The 20,551-nt window shown below is 36.2% G+C and overlaps 2 long non-coding RNA genes across 2 annotated transcripts; both read left to right on the top strand.

Annotated features, from left to right (window-relative positions):
* The first annotated feature begins 3,615 nt into the window (after positions 1–3,615).
* LOC136070966 (uncharacterized) lies at positions 3,616–4,784 on the top strand. Its single transcript, XR_010632244.1, has 2 exons — positions 3,616–4,348; positions 4,608–4,784. It is a non-coding gene; the product is annotated as an uncharacterized LOC136070966 (long non-coding RNA).
* Positions 4,785–19,290: 14,506 nt separating this feature from the next.
* On the top strand, positions 19,291–20,551 carry LOC112023879 (uncharacterized). The gene is made up of 2 exons (XR_010632243.1): positions 19,291–20,005; positions 20,333–20,551. It is a non-coding gene; the product is annotated as an uncharacterized LOC112023879 (long non-coding RNA).

The raw sequence follows: 20,551 nt of genomic DNA, 5'->3' as shown, positions 1-20,551 counted from the left end.
TGGCGAGGGCGACCAGATTCTGATTGCACTTGGATTACTCGAGATGAGCTACAGCGACTGGATCCTGACTTGTTGGAGTATTATCAGAGCTCTTCAGATTTCCACTCGATGGGGTCAAGTTCTTCTCACCCGGGGGGAGTTGGTGCGGACACAAGATACAAGCCCCCAATTACACGCACGTATAGGAGAAAGAAGATGGCCCAACCTGTGGCCTTATGGCTAGGGCCTATTAGTCATTGGGCTTGAGTTTCAGCAAGCCCAAATATTTAATAATTAGAGTTTCTTTAGGGTTTCTTTATGTTAGCTATTTAAACACTTTTTGGGATTATTGTAATACAGTTTTGATGATTATTAAAAAACGTGTGTTTTCTTTTACTGGTGCCGACTCCAGTTTTGCTTAGTGCTGACTCCAAGCAACCCTTAGGTGTTGACTCCTAGGGTTTTATCTTCTTATTCTATTATTTCTATTGTGTTCGTGGTTGTCCTACGTCAAGTGGCTTCATGAATATCTTGTGTCCTATGTAAGAATATCTATGTTGTGGTGTTTAATAAAAAGTCTGTTTAAAATCCCACGGATTATTGTTTATGTAATGCTAGAAATATCTACTCACATGGCTGAGTTTGAGATTGAAAGAACAGCATTCCAAGTGCACAACCTTAAGGAGAAGTAATTTTAGAATTTGTTGGAGAAAACAGATTGCTAAGGATTTGAGTCCTGGCAAATGAACTGAAAGGCCATACAAAACTAATGATAGAATCAATTCATATTTCAAAGGAGGGCCTCGATACAATTAATTCTACATATTACCTAAAAAAGGTTTGGCACAAATAATACCGTGTAGTAAAACATGCATTTCAAATAAATCAATTTGACAATTCATATTAAATATTTCATATTAAAAGGTGTATCTATATCACATCATTTAAAATTTAAATGATATAATATTATCTACACTTTTTTTTATAGAAGATAGAAATTTTACTCTAATCTAAATATATATGTATGTGAAACTCCTTTTTCAAGACTTGAACATCAGTCATTGCCTCCCCCACTCCACAAGTACTTACACTATTAAATATAAGATATATAATCAAGTATTAATCTTCTATATGCCTCCCTCTTTCACATTTTTCTCTTAATTTTCTTCATATTATTTTTTCTATTTCAACACAAAAGATGACAATTAATTTTGGCAGCCTAGTCTACAGACAAACATAGAGGATTTTTATAGGATCCTCATAGCCTAGTCTACAGACCTTAGCTATTTACACATGAGGCTTAAAGCCCTGAACGACCACATTTTTGTTTTTAGGCTAATCCCATATGAAGCCTTAAATGGATCCTCATCACTTCAATCAAAAGAGTTAATTTTTTTATTATTAAGATTTTACATATCTTAGAATAATCTTAACCATGAAATATATTCTCTCCATTTCACAATTGAGCATCATTAACAATATTTTTTATGCTACAATCAATTCTCAATTACAATAACTAAACTATTGATTTAGTATTGCAATGGAGTTGCTCATAACTTAGTTCTAGATTTTTGAAAGGCACATGAATCTTTTGGAATTGATGATATATGTTTGTTGACAAACAAACTTTATTAGTAAGATTTCATAGATCATGAAAAAATATTATTAAAAATGGAACTTCCCATTTTCAATCATGGAACGAGTTTTCTAAATCATAAATTTTATCAAAATTAGGGTTCACAGCATGAATATCAGGTGACCAAGTATGCTATTGTATTTGTGCAAATTTCCCAACAACACAAATAAGAAGTAAAATACATAAGTAAAATACAAATAAGAATTACAACATTCAATCTCATATTGCAAGAATTTTTTGTTCAAAACTAGGTTTCACAACCATAAATATATTTCCGATGTTAGTTCTTTATTGGGTCCTCTACATTTTAAGTTAAATGGAGAAAGTCCTTTTTATAATAAAAATCAAATTTTACAAATTTAAAGTTGTTTGTGATGCCACATTATTTAAAATTTTAAATGATATAACACTACATATACCCTTAGATTCAAATAACAAAATTTTGACTATGAATAAGATCATCTCCATTCATTTTTGAGGTACATCCCTCTTTGAAACTTTCTTACAACAGAAATATTGTAATAATGTGAAAAATCAATCAGCGAAACCAGAAAAATAATATGGAAATTGGTAAACTTTGATCAAAGACCATTAACTTTAAACATTGAATTTCTACTTTGGACATCATAGACTGAAAAATTAATCGAGTAAGTTGTTTTTCATTGCATTTATTTTACTAGTTGCAGAGAAGATAGTTCATATATGCTCGTGGCCTGGGGGCAAACCTTAGGCTGGTCTAATCCGCCCTATTGACAAACTTAGTTGAAGTGCATGACTATAATACTAGCTAGCTAGGATAAACGGTCACCACAGAGATCAGAACCTAAAGCCCATGCCTTTATATTCCTCCACTCCAATAAGAAAACAAATTCCAATCCCCACTGCCTTCAATGCCCCCAAAAAACCTTGTTTGTTTGAATTGAAAAAAGAAGAGCTTGAAATTTCTATACTGACACATACTTAAGCTAGAGAGAGGAGTGCGCCACATGGACACTGGAAAAAATAAATTGCATTTTTCAATTTATTGGACTTCAACAAACATTTTGGTGCGGTGTTGGGGAGTTGGATTCTCATAAGAGACCAAGTAGGATGGGTTGGGTCACAGCCTCTCGCCTACCGTACGTCTAAAGCGTTTCAATGCGCCTTGAACAAATTCCTTTTAATGGAAATAATTAATGTAATTTGGGACATGTACATATTACATACGTAGAAACGATAAGTTTAGGCCTACACAAATTTTAATAAATTTCTTTACAATGGTTGACGTGACTTATGATGGATATAGTAAAAATGATGTCACTAGTAAGTTCACATGAGAAAGATATTGTTTCAACTACCTAGTTAATAGATATCAAGAGCATTCAATAAGAAAGTTCGGGTTTAACCAGGTGCTCTTTGGCTGTCTTAGGTTTGACTGGGTGCTTTTCAATTCAAGTCCGGATATTAGTATTTTGAAAAAACTCTCTAGGCCAATGATTTACTCAACCCATTCATAATAAATATTAAATAGTGATTAATTTCTGATTGAAAGTTTTGAAAAAACACTATGAAAAATCAAAAATATATATATATATATATTTAATGCAACTTGATACAGTTTTACTCACTTTTCTATAATATTTTTTACCACACGTGTGCACATGCACTTACAACTTTTTTCTCACAATCTCATAAAAATAAAGATATTTTCGTATATTTAATGCAATCTATACCTAATTTCGATCATAATTTGACTTTGCAAGTTTATGAAAAAATTTGTGTCCTTTAACATTGCTCATACAGAAATGGGGATTTTATTCTATTTCCATGTGCAATTATTTCAAGTTAAATATTGTCTGTATTTCTGTCATGGATCCTATGACCATATCATAAAAGCATATGCAAAACTTGGATAATATAGAAATCTAAAGAATCCCACTTTTACTATTTAATTAATTTAAGAAATAAAATAGTGGAAGATGTCTTATAAAGGGAAGCCACTAGTCCATTCCAATGGCAGTATTACAAAAAAATAAGGGCAAATGACTCCACTTTCTCTTTGCCTATAACTCTATATATATGAGCTCTTGCAGGGCCAAGCAATCAACCACAAGAGAAGGCAAGAGAGCTAGAGTGATATACACTTGCCTCAGTTGCCATGGCCTCAATGCAGTGCTTCAAGCCCAAATACGAAACCTGTCAGCAAAAATGCCACGAAAGCTCGCATGGGCACAAGGTGGCTGATATGAATAGCTGCGGAATGAAAGGAAATCACCATGGAGGCTTAGGCTCTGGGATAGCCAACAGCGAGACTTACAAGCATGGCCAAACCCTTGCCTACTACCCAGACCACAACATGGCTAAGACCCAGGCTCAGTATCATGGTCAAACCCAGAGTCACCACCCAGACCACACCATGTCCAAAACTCGCGAGACTTACAAATACCAAAGCAAAACCAATGGTCATGGTCACCCATCTGACCATGGCCAAGCCAATGGTCACCATGCATCTCATGGCATCAGCTTGGCTTGCCAAATGAAGACTGAGAAGAAAGTGAAAGAAAATCATGCATCTCGTGGCGTCAGTATGTCTTGCCAAATGAAGACTGAAAAGAAAATAAAAGAGAAGGGATCTGAGTATAAGAAGGAGAAGATTTTCTACAAGAAGAAGTCCAAGGCAAGCAAAAAGAGCTGCAGTGACAACGATGGCAGCAGTGGAAGTGACAGCGACTAAAGATCGCTGCACAAAGCAAGGCAAGAGCCATAAATTAACTGTACAGAATGAGTGCCATCACTCGCGACCAACCATATATTGCCTTAATTTTTTTTTTCTTATAAAGTAACTAAAATAAATATATGGTATATTATAATTTGTAGAGTATAAAATGAAACACCAAAATGGGACAGAAAATTTGTTATCAGCAGCACTAAATAGGATCTTCCTTATAAGTACAAATCTTAGCTTTTTCTCATCAGCATTTCTAATCTAACTTTTCTGTTTAATTGCATGCAGGACTAAAGAAGCAGCAAGTGTGATCAGATCAAGTGAAGGTGCCTGCCAATATATATATAATAAATAAAGAAGACTAATAAGAGTAGATGTCCAATGAAGTGGCTTTATGAATATCTTGTGTCCTATGTAAGAACATCTATATATGTTCTGGTGTTTAATAAAAAGTCTGTTTTAACATCCCGCGGCTTATTTTTTATGCAATGCCAGAAATTTATATCTATTCACATGGTTTTAGTTTGAGACTGAAAGGACAGCATTCCAAATGCACAATCTTGGAGAGAAGTAATTTTAGAAGTTGATGCAGAGAAAGCGGATTGTTGAGGATTTGAGTCTTAACACATGAACGGAAAGGCCATCCAAAACTAATGATTGAATCAACTCATATGTGAATGAAGTTTCTCAATCAATTAATCATATAATAACTCCAAAAACATATAAGATTTTTATTCCTTATTCTCAATCGATCGTGCCACTACCTTGGTTTTCATGGCCTACCTGTAAAAATCTAAAAGGTCATATCATAGCGCAACTCAGTATGCTTAGAGAGCTATTGTAGTGCACTTCAAATAGAGAAAATTTAAACCTAGTTTTCTCCAATCTGTGAGTTCATCAGAGGATATCTACACCGGTTGTGTTGTTTAATTTATGATCAACATTCTAAAGTCATAGAGCAAATTCCAGTTGTTTCAATGGAGTTAAAACCTTCAAGGTGATTGTTAGAGTCAGTTAGAGGGTCTAACTGTGATCACAGACGTGGTTCGTGAGAGGTATTCATCATAATAAAGGAGTCTAGAGGTGCTGGAGCAAATTGTGAGGTCTAAATAATCTATCAAGTAGAGTCTTGGTTCAAAAATTTGAATTAGATTGTAAACTTTTATTCTATTACTAAGTTCCTTTTGGGAAAGAGTACCCAGTCGGTGAATTGTGTTCCATTTCGGGTTTTTTTTTTTTTTTTTTTTTTTTTTTCCAGTCGGTGAATTGTGTTCCATTTCGGGTTTTTTTTTTTTTTTTTTTTTTTTGAAGAGGAAAATATCCTCATAATTCATTAAATGGAGACAGAGTCAAGGTACAAAGTTTGCACGACAGGTGGAGGAGATTCCTCCATCCAGATTACATCATGTGGCCCATTTTTTGCATGCCTAGCTAATAAGTGGGCAACTGTATTGGCACTCCTTTTAGCAAATAGTACTTGTGACCAACCAAACCCATTGAGCAGACAAAGCACATCCTGCAGAATATGGCCAACCCGTGATGACAGATTCCTCTTCCTCTCTAGCTCAGTCATAATCGATTGGTTGTCTCCTTCAACCACCATCTCCCTAAAACCACACTCTAACGCAAACTCCACTGCACGCCTACAAGCAAGGATTTCAGCTTCCTCGCTGCAAGCCATCGATGGTCCCTTACCTGAAAATGCAGCCATAACTTCGCCACGTTCATTCCGAATAATAGCTCCAAATCCTAAAGCTTCTTCATCCTTGAAAATCGCCGCATCAAAGTTTAGTTTGAATCGGTTTGGAGGTGGTGGTCTCTAGCTAATCGGGTTCGATCTTGGCGGACTTGTGACTAAGCAGGATTGAGCGTGCCGAAACTCTTCCATAAAATCTTTAGCCCTTTTATTTAGAATGTCAGGTGCCTGCAACTGTTTCCCATGGATCAATGCATTTCTTTGATTCCATATTATCCAAGCTTGCACTAGGAATAGTTCTAACTCATCAATGGTGAGCCTAGCCATCAGTTCCTCCCATAATTGTAGCATATCCTCCGGACCCACATGGCTCTTCTGCAATCTAGCTGAACAACTAGTCCAAATGTCCTGTGCCACACCACAATTCCATAATGCATGGATTTCAGTTTCTGGTTCCGTCTTGCAAGCTTCACATCGGTTGTCTGCAATAATCCGCTTCTTGGACAGGTTTACCCGAGTTGGCAGAATGCTACAGCAAGCTCGCCAGCCAAAGACCTTAATATTGTTTGGCACCTTTAGCTTCCATAGAGTTTTCCACATCTCCCCTCCCACAACTCCCCTAGAACATTCAGCACAATTCAATTCCCTCCAAGCCTTTCGCACCACACGATACCCCGACTTAACAGAATACTAACCTGCTTTCTCACCAATCCATACCACTATATCAGATATATCTCTGTAACTCAATGGTACACTTAAAATGGCTTCAGCATCATCACGGTGGAAATTCTGCCAAATGAATTCTCGGTCCCACCCCCTAGAATCCGGATCTATCAACTCGGCAACCGTCATTTCTTCTTCAATGTTAGGTGTTGGATGGAACACTTTGTTTGTAGTATGGTTTGGAATCCAAGCATCATTAAGAACCCGAATGTGGCATCCATTCTCTACCCTCCAACATGACCCCCTTTGCAAAATATGCTTGGCTACCATGATGCTCTTCCATGTGTAGGAACTATTAGGTGAATCAATGGCCTCCAAAAGATGACTTCGTGGAAAACACCAAGCTTTCAGGCAATGAAACAGCAATGAATCTTAGTCTTTCATCAACCTCCAACCTTGTTTAGCAAGCATTACTAAATTGAAGTGATGAAGATCCTTGAAGCCCATCCCTCCTTCTATTTTTGGTCTAGCTAGTTTGTCCCAACTTAGCCAGTGAATCTTCCTCTCATTCCCAACATGTCCCCACTAAAACCGAGCACACATGGATTGGAGTTCCTCACATAATTTAACCGGCAACTGAAATACACTCATAGTGTATGTTGGAATTGATTGAACCACTGCTTTTATTAGAATCTCCTTGCTTGCTCGTGAGAGAATTTTCTCTTTCCACTCTTGTAGCTTTTTCCACACTCTATCCTTGAGAAAAGAAAAAGTCTGGTATTTACTCCACCCTATCAAAGTTGGTAGTCCCAGATAGGGCTCAAACCTCTCCACTTCACTCACCCCAAGCATGGCTTTGATCAACTCACTTTTTTGATGTGACTTATTGCTGCTAAAATAAACTAAAGATTTCTCCATATTTATACATTGACCCGAGGCTTTTGTATATAACTTCAGAATCTCCAAAACTTCCTGTATCTCCTTCCCAGAAGCTTGACAAAATAAAAGGGAGTCATCAGCAAACAAGAGATGTGAGATTTTTGGGGCTCTCCTGCAAATAGAAACACCATGGATATGTCCCTCCATTTCTGCTTTCTGCAAAAGAGCTGTGAAGCCTTCTGCAAATAATAGAAATAAATAAGGTGACAAGGGATCTCCCTGCCAGAAACCTCTAGTGGGAGTAATCATACCATATGGTTTGCCATTAATCAGTACAGAAAAGGAGGTTGAGGAAATACAACTCATCACTCTATCGACCCAAAGTCCTGGAAAACCCAATTTAAGCATAATCTGCTTCAAAAAAACTCCATTCTACCCTATCATAGGCTTTACTCATATCCAACTTCAAAGCTATATTCCCTATTTTACCCTCTTTCTGACCATGCATCGTGTGTAAAGCTTCATATGCCACCAGAACATTATTTGTGATCAGTCTCCCTGGAACAAAGGCACTCTGTGTTGAGGCAATAATTTGAGGAAGGACCTGTTTCAACCTGTTTGCCAAAACATTTTCAATAATTTTGTAAATAACATTACAAAGGCTAATGGGTCTAAAATCAGACATTTTAGCAGGATTTTTAATTTTTGGGATGAGTACAATATGAGTATGATTTAACTCAGGCAACATATGACCATTATTGAGAAATTCAAGAACAGCAGACACAACAATATCACCAACAATATGTCAAAATTTCTGATAAAAAAGGGCATTCATACCATCAGGTCCAAGAACCTTAGTGGGTTCCATTTGAAATAAAGTAGCTTTTATTTCATCCTTATTGAATTCATTGGTCAAGGTCTATTGCATTTCACTAGTCACCTTACATGGAACGGCTTCAAGGCATTCCTCAAGTCTTGTACACAGTCCCATGGAAAATAAATTATTAAAGTACTGCACTGCTACACCTGCCACATCTTCCATATCCTTCACCCAGCAGCCTTGTGTGTCCATAATACCTTGGATATGATTTTTCTGCCTACGTTGGGATGCCTTTAGGTGAAAAAATTTTGATTTTTTATCACCATGTTTAATCCAATTAACCCTTGATCTTTGGGCCCAATAAATTTCCTACTTTCTGAGCCATTCATCCAATTCCTTACTAGCTTGAATAAATTCACTCCTGTTCGGTTGTGTAGGTGGGGCCCGGTGTAGTACTTCAATTCTTTTCTGCAAGTTTTTAATTTCTTTTATACCTGGATGAGTTTTAAAGGCACCCCATGCTAGCAACTCCGAAGCACACCCACCAAAGGCAATCTGGCACACAAAGGTAAAGAAACCAGACTCCTACTTTGACACGTGGCTTTCTCGCGCCACACGTGTGCACTCACCAACCTCTCTGGCTTTTCCAAATCACTTAATCCCTAGCTAGCTCTCTGCCTCTACCGAACAAACAACCATCATCATCAACCTAAAGAAAAATCCCACTTCTCTCTTAAACCATCATCTTTCCCAAATCAATTAATCCCTAGATAGCTCTCTACCTTTGCCAAACAAACAGCCATCAGCATCAACCTAAAGAAAAATCCCATTTCTCTCTCCAACCACCATCATCATCAACCATAAAGAAAAATCCCACTTCTCTCTCAAACAACCATCATCATCAGCCATTTCTCAAAACTCATCTCTAAAAAACACTAACTTGAAGCACCATCATCATCAACCATCTCTCAAAACCACCGTCTTTATCAATCTCTGTCACTTGATACCCACACTTTTCATGGAATGGAGAAAATGAAAGCTGGGAGACCTCTGTCTTTGTGAAAATTTCTTCTCTCTCTTCTCTCTATCCTTACTTATAGCTTTACAATAAGCTTGTTGGCTTTTTCCTAGTATGGGCCACAATGTTTTTGTATATTTTGGCTTTTTGACTGTTTGTTGGTCCTTGTCTGCATGTGTTTGTTTGTGGTTTACATTGTAGTCTATGTGTTCCTCGTGTATGACAAAAGTACTCTTCTCTGTTTCTTTTAGAATGACAAGACTATTGAAGTAAGTGTTGTATTGTTACTTAAATATTTGATTAAGTGTTGTGATCACCTAATACTTTATTAAGTGTTGTGTTGTGTTGTTTGCATGCAGAATGGAATATTTTATTAGGTATGAGTGTTGTTTTAAATAATATATATTTTGTTCTGTAACTAGCATTATTTAATTGGTTTTAGTGTTATGTTGCATGCAGAATGAATGAGCTATTTAGTATATTTGTGCATCATGATGGCCATTTTACTGAGAATTGCCAAAAATATGTGGGAGGTGCAGGAGGTGCAGTAGATGATAATTGTGACCTTGACAGGTGGTCCAAGGTTGAGATAGAGAGTATATGTAGGAACTTTGGGTACACATCTGTTAGCAGGTTGTGGTATAAAATGCCTAGAGTGGACCAAAAACTGGTAGACTTTCATTTGATTGTTGATGATAGTGATGCCATGTACCTAACAGAATTAATGAGGGGTCATCAAGATATTCATGTGTATGTAGAGCACCCAATACATGACCCTATATTAGTTGATGAAGGACAGGATTCTGGTGAGTGTGTGCAGCCATTGGCATTGGAGCAAAACTTTACAGGTTATTATGACAATGATGATGGTAATGAACACGATGACCATGATGGGGATGATTTTTATAGTTTTTATGATAGTGATGGCATGTATTCTAATGATCAAACTTTTAACAATGAGGATGAGCTTGAGGTTAATGCTGGTGTTCCTCCTAAAGTGGTTGCTTCTCAAGTGAGTTCAAGGAGAGTAGGTAAAGAACCTATTATTGAGCACCCACCTAAGATCTTTCATATAAGTGATAGCAATGCTAGTGGGGGAAGTGATGGTGGGGGAAATCGCCTAGAAGATAATGTAGAGTTGAACATGGTGTTAGGGACTTTGTTGAAGATAGTAGTGATAGTTGGGATGGTAAGGATGATGCTGATGTTAATGAACCAGGCCAAATGGGTGCTAGTGTAATGAACTCTGATTATGAGAGTGAGGAACTGCATAATCTTGTGGAATCATCATCTGATGATGAGCTTGGGTATGATAGTGATGATAAGTCTAAGGATAATAACAAGACACATGTGGCAGATGAAAGGGTACAAAAAGAAGAGCAAGTGAGGAAGTTCCCTGTGTTTAAGCCAGTGGCTAAGGCTGAGCATATTTATTTTGAGAAAGATATGCTGTTTACTACACCTAAACAATTCAAGGAAGCTATAATAGATTTTGCAGTTCATGGTGGATGGGGGATTAAATTTGTTAAAAATGATCTACAAAGGGTAAAAGCTGTCTGGCAAGAAGGGTGCAAGTTTGTTGCCTATCTAACAAAGGTGTCAAGGGAGAGGAGCTACCAACTAAGGATATTGACATTGGAACAGACCTGCTCTAGATGTTATAAGAAACCTAGGTGTACTTCATCATACATTGGGAAGAAGTTGATGAAGAATGTGAAAAGACAACCTAATATCAAGCTGAAAGACATCCAAAAGGCTGTCCATGACAAGTATACCCTAAACATAAGTGCAGGAAAAACAAGTAGGGCTAGGAGTAAGGCTTGAGAATATGTTGATAGGGCTTATACACAACAATACAACCAGCTGTGGGAGTACTGTGAGGAATTAAGGAGGGCTAGTCCTGGTAGTACCATACTTATAAAGGTACATACCTTCCATGTTGGTGATCTAGAAGCTGAGATGGATTTGGTGTGTGGGATGGCTTATTTTGAAAGGCTATGCATATGTTTGGAGGGCTGCAAGAAGGGGTTTTTAGCTGGATGCATGTCATTCATTGGTTTAGATGCCAGCCATTTGAAGAACAAGTCAGGGCGGCAATTGATTACTACAATATGCAGAGATCCTAACGAGGAGTATTTCCCACTTGCATATGCAGTGGTAGAGGCTGAAACCAAGAACTCTTGGACTTGGTTCATCAATCTATTACTTGTAGACATTAGTAAAAATAGGAGATGGGTGTTTATGTCAGACCAGCAGAGGTGTGTAGTTTATTCTCTATTTGGTTGTTTTTTTCTTCATTTACTCATTGTATCTATCTCTAAGACATATTTTCCTTTGATACTGTTTGTGATAGGGGTTGGTGCAAACTTTCATTGATAACTGGCCATAGTATGAACATAGGATTTGCTGTAGGCACCTCTACAACAACTTTAGGAAGAAGCATCCTAGTGTTCTGATTAGAGAACTGTTTTGGAGGGCAGTCAAGGCAACTTATAAAGAAGAGTTTGACAGGGTGATGGATGAGCGAAAGTGCATTGATGCTGATGCACACAGTTAATTGGATGTTCATTCAACAACAAAATGGGCGAAACATATGTTTAGTGAGGATGCCTTGACTGGCACTATAGTAAACAATATGTTTGGGAGTTTCAACAGTAGGATTCTTAAATTCAGGTCTAAGCCTATAATTAGCATGGTATGAGTCTTTGTGATCACCTACAATTAATTAGGTTCATTGTTTGGTATTGTTTTTAGCAGGTATTGCAATAAAAATCTAATGTTTCATTGTACTTGTATGTGCTTGCAGCTTGAGTGTATCAGGCTATATCTCATGACTATGTTTTAAGACAACAAAGAGAAGATTCTAAGAGTAGAGTCAGATATTTGTGCCAAGGTTCTGAAGATGTTGCACAAGGAAAAAGTGGCAACTAGTAGGTGGTTAGCTTGTTAGGCACGGTAGACCCAGTTTGAAGTGAAAAATGGTTTATAAAGTTTCACTGTTGACTTGGCCGCAGCACACTGTAGGTTTCGGAAGTGAGATATAAGTGGCATACCTTGTGTTCATGCAATCACCTACATATTTTTCAACAGACAAGATGCTGAGCAGTATGTTCACCCATGTTACTATGTCTGTACATACAAGGCCTGCTATGAACCAATCAATGGATAGAATATATGGAGACCTAGTGGTGTGACCCCTGTTCACCCTACCATCAAAAGAAAACCACCTAGAAGACCTAAGAAGAAGAGAGCAAGGGAACCCAATGAGCCAACAAGTAGGAGAGCTGGCATCTTTAAGCAATGTAAGGCCTGTGGTAAGTTAGGGCATAATAGAAGAAGTTGCAAGGGTGAGATTGGAAGGAACTCCTCACTGCCAGGCACCACAAACAAAACTAGTACATCTAATAAGGTAATATATGGACATGTGTGTGAAATACTTGCTTTTCAATATTCAATATTAATGTGTGTGAATTTCTTGTTTGTAGGCCAGCATGCACAGCTTCAGGCCAGGTGCACCATCTCAGGCCAAGACAAGCTCAGCTACTCAATTTGCACCATCTCAAACCAGGATGCACCAATCCAGTCCAAATGTAACACCTTATGTCAGGACAAGTTCATCCAACCCATATACACAGCAGCACAGCTCCACTCCAACTGCACCACACCAGTCAGGCAGCACCACACAGAATCTAGGTGCACATTAGAACTCCAGCAGCAGCAACCCAAATCCAAGGTAGAAAAAGACAAAGGTGGTCACATCAGAGACTCTAAAGGCTTCTAAGAATGCATCCAGCTACATGGAAGCAATCAAACATAGTGGGAGTCAATTATTTGTGCATGGTCCAAGGAAATGAAGAGAGCACAAGTTAATTTTTCCTTTGCTTGTTTTTTGTATTTATGGTGATAGGGTTAATTATGGAACAATGCCCTTTGTATTTACCAAGTTTTGTTTGAGGCAGTAGAAATTTGCAGCCCTTTGTTTTGTATTTACTGAGTTTTTTTGATGCAGCAGAAATTTGCAACCCTTTGTTTTGTATTTACTTAGTTTTATTTAATGCAACAAAATTTTCAAAAATGCAGCATATTTTATTTGCAGCAGAAATTTGTATTGCAGATATTTTCAATGCAGCAAAAATTTTAGTAGGCAGAAATTTGTATTGCATAAAATTTTTTGTATGCTGAATGTATTGCAGATTTTGTATTGCAGCAGAAATTTCTATGCTGAAATTTGTATGCAAATTCTGTATTTTTTGTATGCTGAAATTTTTTTGCAACAGAAATTTCTATTGCAGATTCTGTTACATGGGTTTCCTTTAGATTTTTTTGTATGCTGAATGTATTTTTGGATAATAGATTATTGGGGTTTCTCATTTTTTGTGTGTTTGATTAAATTTCTAATTTTTTTTGGATGTGCCTTTGTCAATCTGTATTATTACTAAGCAGAAATGGAATTAGAGTTTGGTTCAAAATTGGTTTTTTGTTGGCTAGGATTTTTCCATGAGCAATACTCAATAATGGGTTTATGTACTTATGGATGATAGTGTGTGTAAACAATATGTTGTAGATAGGCTAGTGGGTGTTTGGTGCTTGTATTTTGATGTTTAATCATGTGTTTTAGGATGGATAATCTCTTTTGGTATTTACTAGGTTTCTTCCATGGTGGTAACTAGTAAATGTTTGGGATTCACTTCAAAGGATTCAGTGAGATCCCTTTTGATTGAGTCATGCCTAATGTGTGGGGTAATATTATATGGGAATTAATGGAGTTAGCTTTTCTTGGACCATTTTTAGTAAGTAAAATAATTTTAGTCAAAATAAAAGTTAGATGCAAAGTTGACTCAATTAGCTGCAAAGTTGACTACATGCTTTATTTGACTCAATTAGCTACAAAGTTCACTTCTATCTTTGCCAAATTCTCCACAATGCACAAAATACTACTACACGCTTTATTTGACTCAGTTAGCTGCAAAGTTGGACATGTTTAATAGATCTTTTTCAAGATGTGGCTGAACTACATAAGAGGGAATATAATATTACCTTAATTAAGTATTATTTACTCTCTTTGACTTTGAAATTGAGACTTACTATAAAATTTCATATTCACATCTCTTTTTTCAAATTGGTTATTTAACTTGGTATTTTTTTTTATTTTATTAAATTGAAACCAATATGAACACAGTTCATAAACACATTCCAGCAGCCCCACATTGATGAATACAAAACAAATGTTAAGCACACAAAAATTCCAAATCATTCAATTTGGCAAAAAAGTCACAAAGGAAAGAATAGATCATTATTAGTATTTTACCATTGAACAACATAGTTAGAAAATAGGGGTATTCATTTCATTCCAAAAATGGTACCAAAAAAAAAACAGCAGCTGTTTCCATGCTAACTACCTAACCAAAAAATTTACACACTATTAGCCCTATGCATTAGCAATTCCAGGATATTGAAACTCCCCCATCTATGTAATATGCTAACCAAACATGCACTTCCACCACCTACCTAACCAAACATAAACACTTCCACACTTCCCACTTGCTGCCTAATCAAACTTCCACTACCCGTCTAACTACCCATACAATTAAAGAGACAAATTCCGCATATCACCAATAAGAATGCCAAAGTCACAGTGTAAAACTTCTCTCTCTTGTAGCATCTTGCAACCTCAGCCTTTAGTCTGATAATCCGTTGCCTTTGCTCTGGGATGAACACCTTACCACGTTCACATATCTCATCATCATGCCATTGGAAGAATTTACACTTTCGCCCAACCTGAAATGCAAACCAATTTCTTCATCCATCAAACTACTTAATGACCAATAAGGACTGTATAATTAACATGAAATTGAAAAAACATTGTTGTTTATATATAACCATAGTATTTGAATTGTATTGAAGGAACAGTAATAAGTGTCTTAAACAAATGAATATAAAAGCATATATGAAACTCTCAGTCTATTAAGTCCATAGAAGAAAAAAAATGATTAATTACTCAAATATTGAATACTCAAAACCTACATTCTACCAACATAATTAAAAGTTAAGGGTTTTTTTTTTTTAATTTTTGTAATTGATATTCATTTATTTTGCTCAGCAATTAAAAAAGCCACAACCCAAACTTTTAACAGCACATTAGAGTAGAAAGCCAAACTCAAATCCAATGATTGGAGCATTTAATCATACAAACCTTAACCAAAAGCTCCAAAACCAATATTTGTCAAATTTTTGGGAAATGCCAACAAAATTAGAGCAGAAAGCATAGAATAGCTTAGATATTTTAAGCAAATTACCCAAAGGTTGAGATTTTCAATAATCTCCATAAACAGAGCACAGAACAGAATCACAGCTAAAACATTTCAAGCACTCAACTCAAAGATTCCAAGAATCACCCATAACTCCAAGGCTAAAACGGAATAACATTAATAACCCACCAACAATAACAAAGCTTGAACTACCCAGTAGAAAAAACATGATTAATTAAAAAAAAATACTCAAATATTGAAATACCCAGTAGTTTGGACAGCCATAAAACCTTCTGCCAAGGTTGTCTGGTGTCCACAAAACGACTAACACTGGTTTTTCAGCACAGTAGCACCTAAATGGAGCTCTCCTCCTCAAGGTTAAACTAGTTGAAGAGCTTGCTTCCATCTGATCAGGGACTTCGAAAGGGTTGAGAGATGGTTGATGATGATGGTGGTTTGAGAGAGAAGTAGGATTTTTCTTTAAGTTGATGATGATGGTTGTTTGTTGGGCAGAGACAGAGACCTATCTAGGGATTAAGTGATTTGGGAAAGCCAGAGAGGTTGGTGAGTGACACACGTGTGGCGCGGGAAAGCCATGTGTTGAAGTGGGAGTCTAATTTCTTTACCTCTACGCGCCAGATTGCTTCATGTGAGCTTGGCCAGTTATTTTATTGATCCATGTGTAAAATAATGATTTTTTTTTTATTGATCCATCAGCTTTCCCGTTAGTTTGGTGACAGAATGGTACTTCAAGGACTTAAATGAAAGGCAATAATTGGTTTAGGGACTAAAAGTGGTAAAAATAAAATGTAGGGACTAAAAGTGCATTTATGCCTAGAATTTTTTTTAGCTACACTTAATTCTCAATTAAAATAAATAAACTATTTATTTAGTGAGGATGCAATAGAATTACTTATTCTTAACTTAGTTCTAGATTCTCAAAAATTACATTAATCTTTTCGAATTGATTATACTTGTTTAATGGTAAACAAACCTTATTTGTAAGAATTCATGGATCATGAAAAAAAAAATATATATATTATAATTGAACTTCACCATTTTCAACTATGGAACAAGAATTCAAATCATAAATAGTATCAACACTAGGTTTTGCAACCATGAATATTTTCATTGTTAATTTTTTATTGAATCCTTTACATTTAAGTTAAATGGAGAAAGTATATTTCATGATTAAGATTAAATTTCACAAATCTAGAGTTGCATGTGATGTCATATTATTTATTAAAAAAAAAAAAAAAGCAAAACAAAATTTTGACGGTGAATAAGATCCTCTCAATTTCAAGAAAATGAAGAGGATCTTGATTATGGAGGTGCAATCCTGTGAAAAAATTTCTTACAGACAGATATATTGGAATAAATGTGAAAAATCAATCAGGAAACAAGACAATAATAAGGAAATTGGTCAACGACCATGAACTTTAAACATATTGAATTTTTACTTTGGACACCATAGCTTGAAAAATTAATTTAGTAACTTTCTTTTTCTTGTATTTATTTTACGAATTGCATTGAAGATAGTTCATGCTCATGGCATGGGGGCAAACCTTAGGCTGGTCTAATCCACCATATTGACAAACTTAGCTAAAGTGTATGACTATAATACTAGGATAAAACGTTCACCACAGAAAGCAGAACCTTATAGCCTAATTTATTTTAATGTGTTTATATTCTTCCACTCCAATAAAGAAAACAAATTCCCATATCCACTGCCTTCAATGTCCTAAAAAAATCTGGTTAAATTGAATTGAAAAGGAAGAGATCTTCAAATTTCTACGCTATATACCCTTGAGAGAGGAGAGTGCAACATGGACATTTTAAATAATAAAAAAACAAAAATTGCATTTTTCAATTTATTGGACTTAAATGATCGTTGTGGTGTGGTAGTCTTGGGGGATTGGATTCTCATAAGAGACCAAGTAGTATGCGTTGGGTCACAGCCTCTACCCTACCGTACGTCTAAAGCGTTTTCAATGCGCCTGGAACATATTCCTTTGAATGGAAAGAAATAATTTCATTTGGGACATGTGCTTGCATATATAGAAACATAAGTTTAAAGATATAAAAAATTTCATAGCTTTTGATTTTTACAATATAACTTATTTTGATTAATGTATAGTAAAATTAATGTCTTGTAAGTGATATTTTTACAGTTGTAAAAAAATAAAAATAAAAATAAATAGTATGAAAAATTTTGTCTTTTTCTTTTTTAGATTAAAATTTGTTTATCCTTTTATAAATTTATTGTTTCTATATATGTAAGTACTTGTTGGATTTTCCTCCTATCCTTTGTACGTAGTGTCTTTTGTTTTGGTAAATGAATAGTATTAGCTAATTTACCGATCATAATTTATCAACTTAGAGCACTCACATCCGTGAATGCTACTCTATCCCATTTTACCATCCCAAAAACCACTTTATCAATTATACAATACTCCCAGCATCCTAACTTTTATTTTCCTATTCTACTTATTAAAATAATATTTCTACACAATAAAATAATATATCCCATAATCACTCTCATTTACAATACAACACAAGCCCACCACCGCTTCACTACACACACCTGACACCACCACCACCAGCAACCCTAAAAAAAAAAAAAAAAAAAAAAAGACCATCAACACCAGTACACCACCCTCTCCGACCATCAAACACCACTTTGTTGTTGTTTCCCATCCATACTTATTTAAGGGTAATTAAACTCAAGCATTGGACCCCATGGCTCCAAAACTTCCAGGTTCCAACAGGGGGCAAAAAAGAGTGATCTAGTATTGTTCTATTGGTCAAACCCACCATTAATCGATCCACACCAATCCACCATCAATGGATCCGCGCCAATCCACCATCAAACCCACCATAAGAGCTTCAATCCACGCTGATCCAAACCCACCATCAACCGATCCCAGCCCACCACCATGCCCAGATCAAACCCCAAACCCAACCCAACTCCAGTGCAAGCCTTGAACGAGAAAGAGTGAGGATTGAGAGGAAGAGGGACTTTGCAGGAAAAAAAAACACCACCATCGTGACCTTACCACACCAAGATCCACCATAAATAGGCCACCACTGCACACCAAGAGAAACAGGGAGTGGGAGACGAAGAAACAGAGTATGAGTGAAGGAGAGAGGACTGATGGAATAAAGAACTAATCTTTCGTTTTAGAATTGTGCTACAGTGCAATTCTAAAGGTAGAATTGCACTGTAGCACTATTGGAAAATTTTTTGCAATAGTTGAATTTTAGAATTCCGGATGAAACATGGTTTTTGTGTAAAAGTAAAGTTATCCTACATATGCCATTTAGAAGTCCTAGTGCGGATGCTCTTAGAAAGAAAAATATATATTATTACAATTATAATTTACCAACTTAGCAAGTACTACTTTCTCCAAAAAAAAAAAAAAACTTAGCAAGTACTAAAAAAATTTGTGCTCTTAACCTTGCTCATATAAAAAATAGATTGTGTTTGTCATGGATGCGACGGCCATATCATAAAAGCAGATTCAAAACTTGGATAATATAGAAATCTGAAAGAATCTCACTTTTGTTAATTAATTAATTTTATAAAAGAAAATAATTGAAGCTTTCTTATAAAAAAAAACACAAAAATCCACTTTCGCTTTGTCTATATAAGAGCTCTTTGCACTGCCTTGCAGTACCAAGCAATTATCACAAGAGAAACACATAGCTAGAGTGATATCCAATTTGCTTCAGTTGCCATGGCCTCAATGCAGTGCTTCAAGCCCAAATTCGAAACTTGTCAGCAAAAATGCCACGAAAGCTCGAATGGGTACAAGGTGGCTGATACGAGTAGCTGCGGAATGAAAGGAAATCACCATGGAGGCTATGGCTATGGAATGGCCAATAGTGAGAGTTACAAGCATGGCCAAACCCATGCCTACAACCCAGACCACAACATGGCTAAAACACAGGCTCAGTATTATGGTCAAATCCAGAGCCACCACCCAGACCACACCATGTCCAAAACTCATGAGACATATAAGTACCATAGCCAAACCAATGGTCTTGGTCACCCCTCTGACCAACACGCCATGGCCCATGCTAATTATGGCCATGGCCAAGCCAATGGTCACCATGCATCTCAAGGCATCAGCATGGCTTGCCAGATGAAGACTGAGAAGAAAATGAAAGAAAATCATGCATCTCATGGCACCAGTATGGCTTGCCAAATGAAGAGTGAGAAGAAAATGAAAGAAATTAAGGGGTCTGAGTATAAGAAGGAGAAGATTTCATACAAGAAGAAGTCCAAGTCAAGCAAGAAGAGCTGCAGTGACAACGATAGCAGCAGCGGAAGTGACAGCGACTAAACATGAGTCATGACGGGTAATGATTATCACACACTTTTCGTTGCACACCTAATTTCTATCACAATTTTTTTTTGCTTGTTCTTATTGCTAAATTAGTTTTGCTTTACAAACATTGATTTTGGTTCTATGTTAATAGTTAGGTGATTAAATTTATTATTTTCTAAAAAGTTAAATTTTAGGATTATTAGTTATAATTTATCATCGTATCAGACTTTTCTTTTCGAAAAATAAGCACAAAAATGAAAAGTTACAGGCCACTAAAGAAGCATTCTCCTGAAAGTACAAGTCTTGGCTTTAATCTTCAGTTTTTTGTAACCTAACATTTCTGTTTAATTGCTTGCAGGGCTGGAGGAGCACTTATCTGAGATCAGACCAAATGGAGGTGCATGCATGCCTAGCCATATATATAATAAATAAAGAAGAGAGTAATAAGAATCGAAGCCCACTGAATGGGCCTTCATGAATATTATGTACTCTCAATGTAAGAATTATCTATTATGGTGTTTAATAGTAAGTATGGTGTTTAATAATAAGCATTCTCCTGCAGATATATTTTTATCTA

This window comes from Quercus suber, unplaced genomic scaffold (assembly GCF_002906115.3).
Source record: "Quercus suber isolate HL8 unplaced genomic scaffold, Cork oak 2.0 scaffold_274, whole genome shotgun sequence".
Classification (NCBI taxonomy): Eukaryota; Viridiplantae; Streptophyta; class Magnoliopsida; order Fagales; family Fagaceae; genus Quercus; species Quercus suber.
Note: the sequence above shows the minus strand (reverse complement) of the source record. Positions and strands in the feature narration are given on the sequence as shown.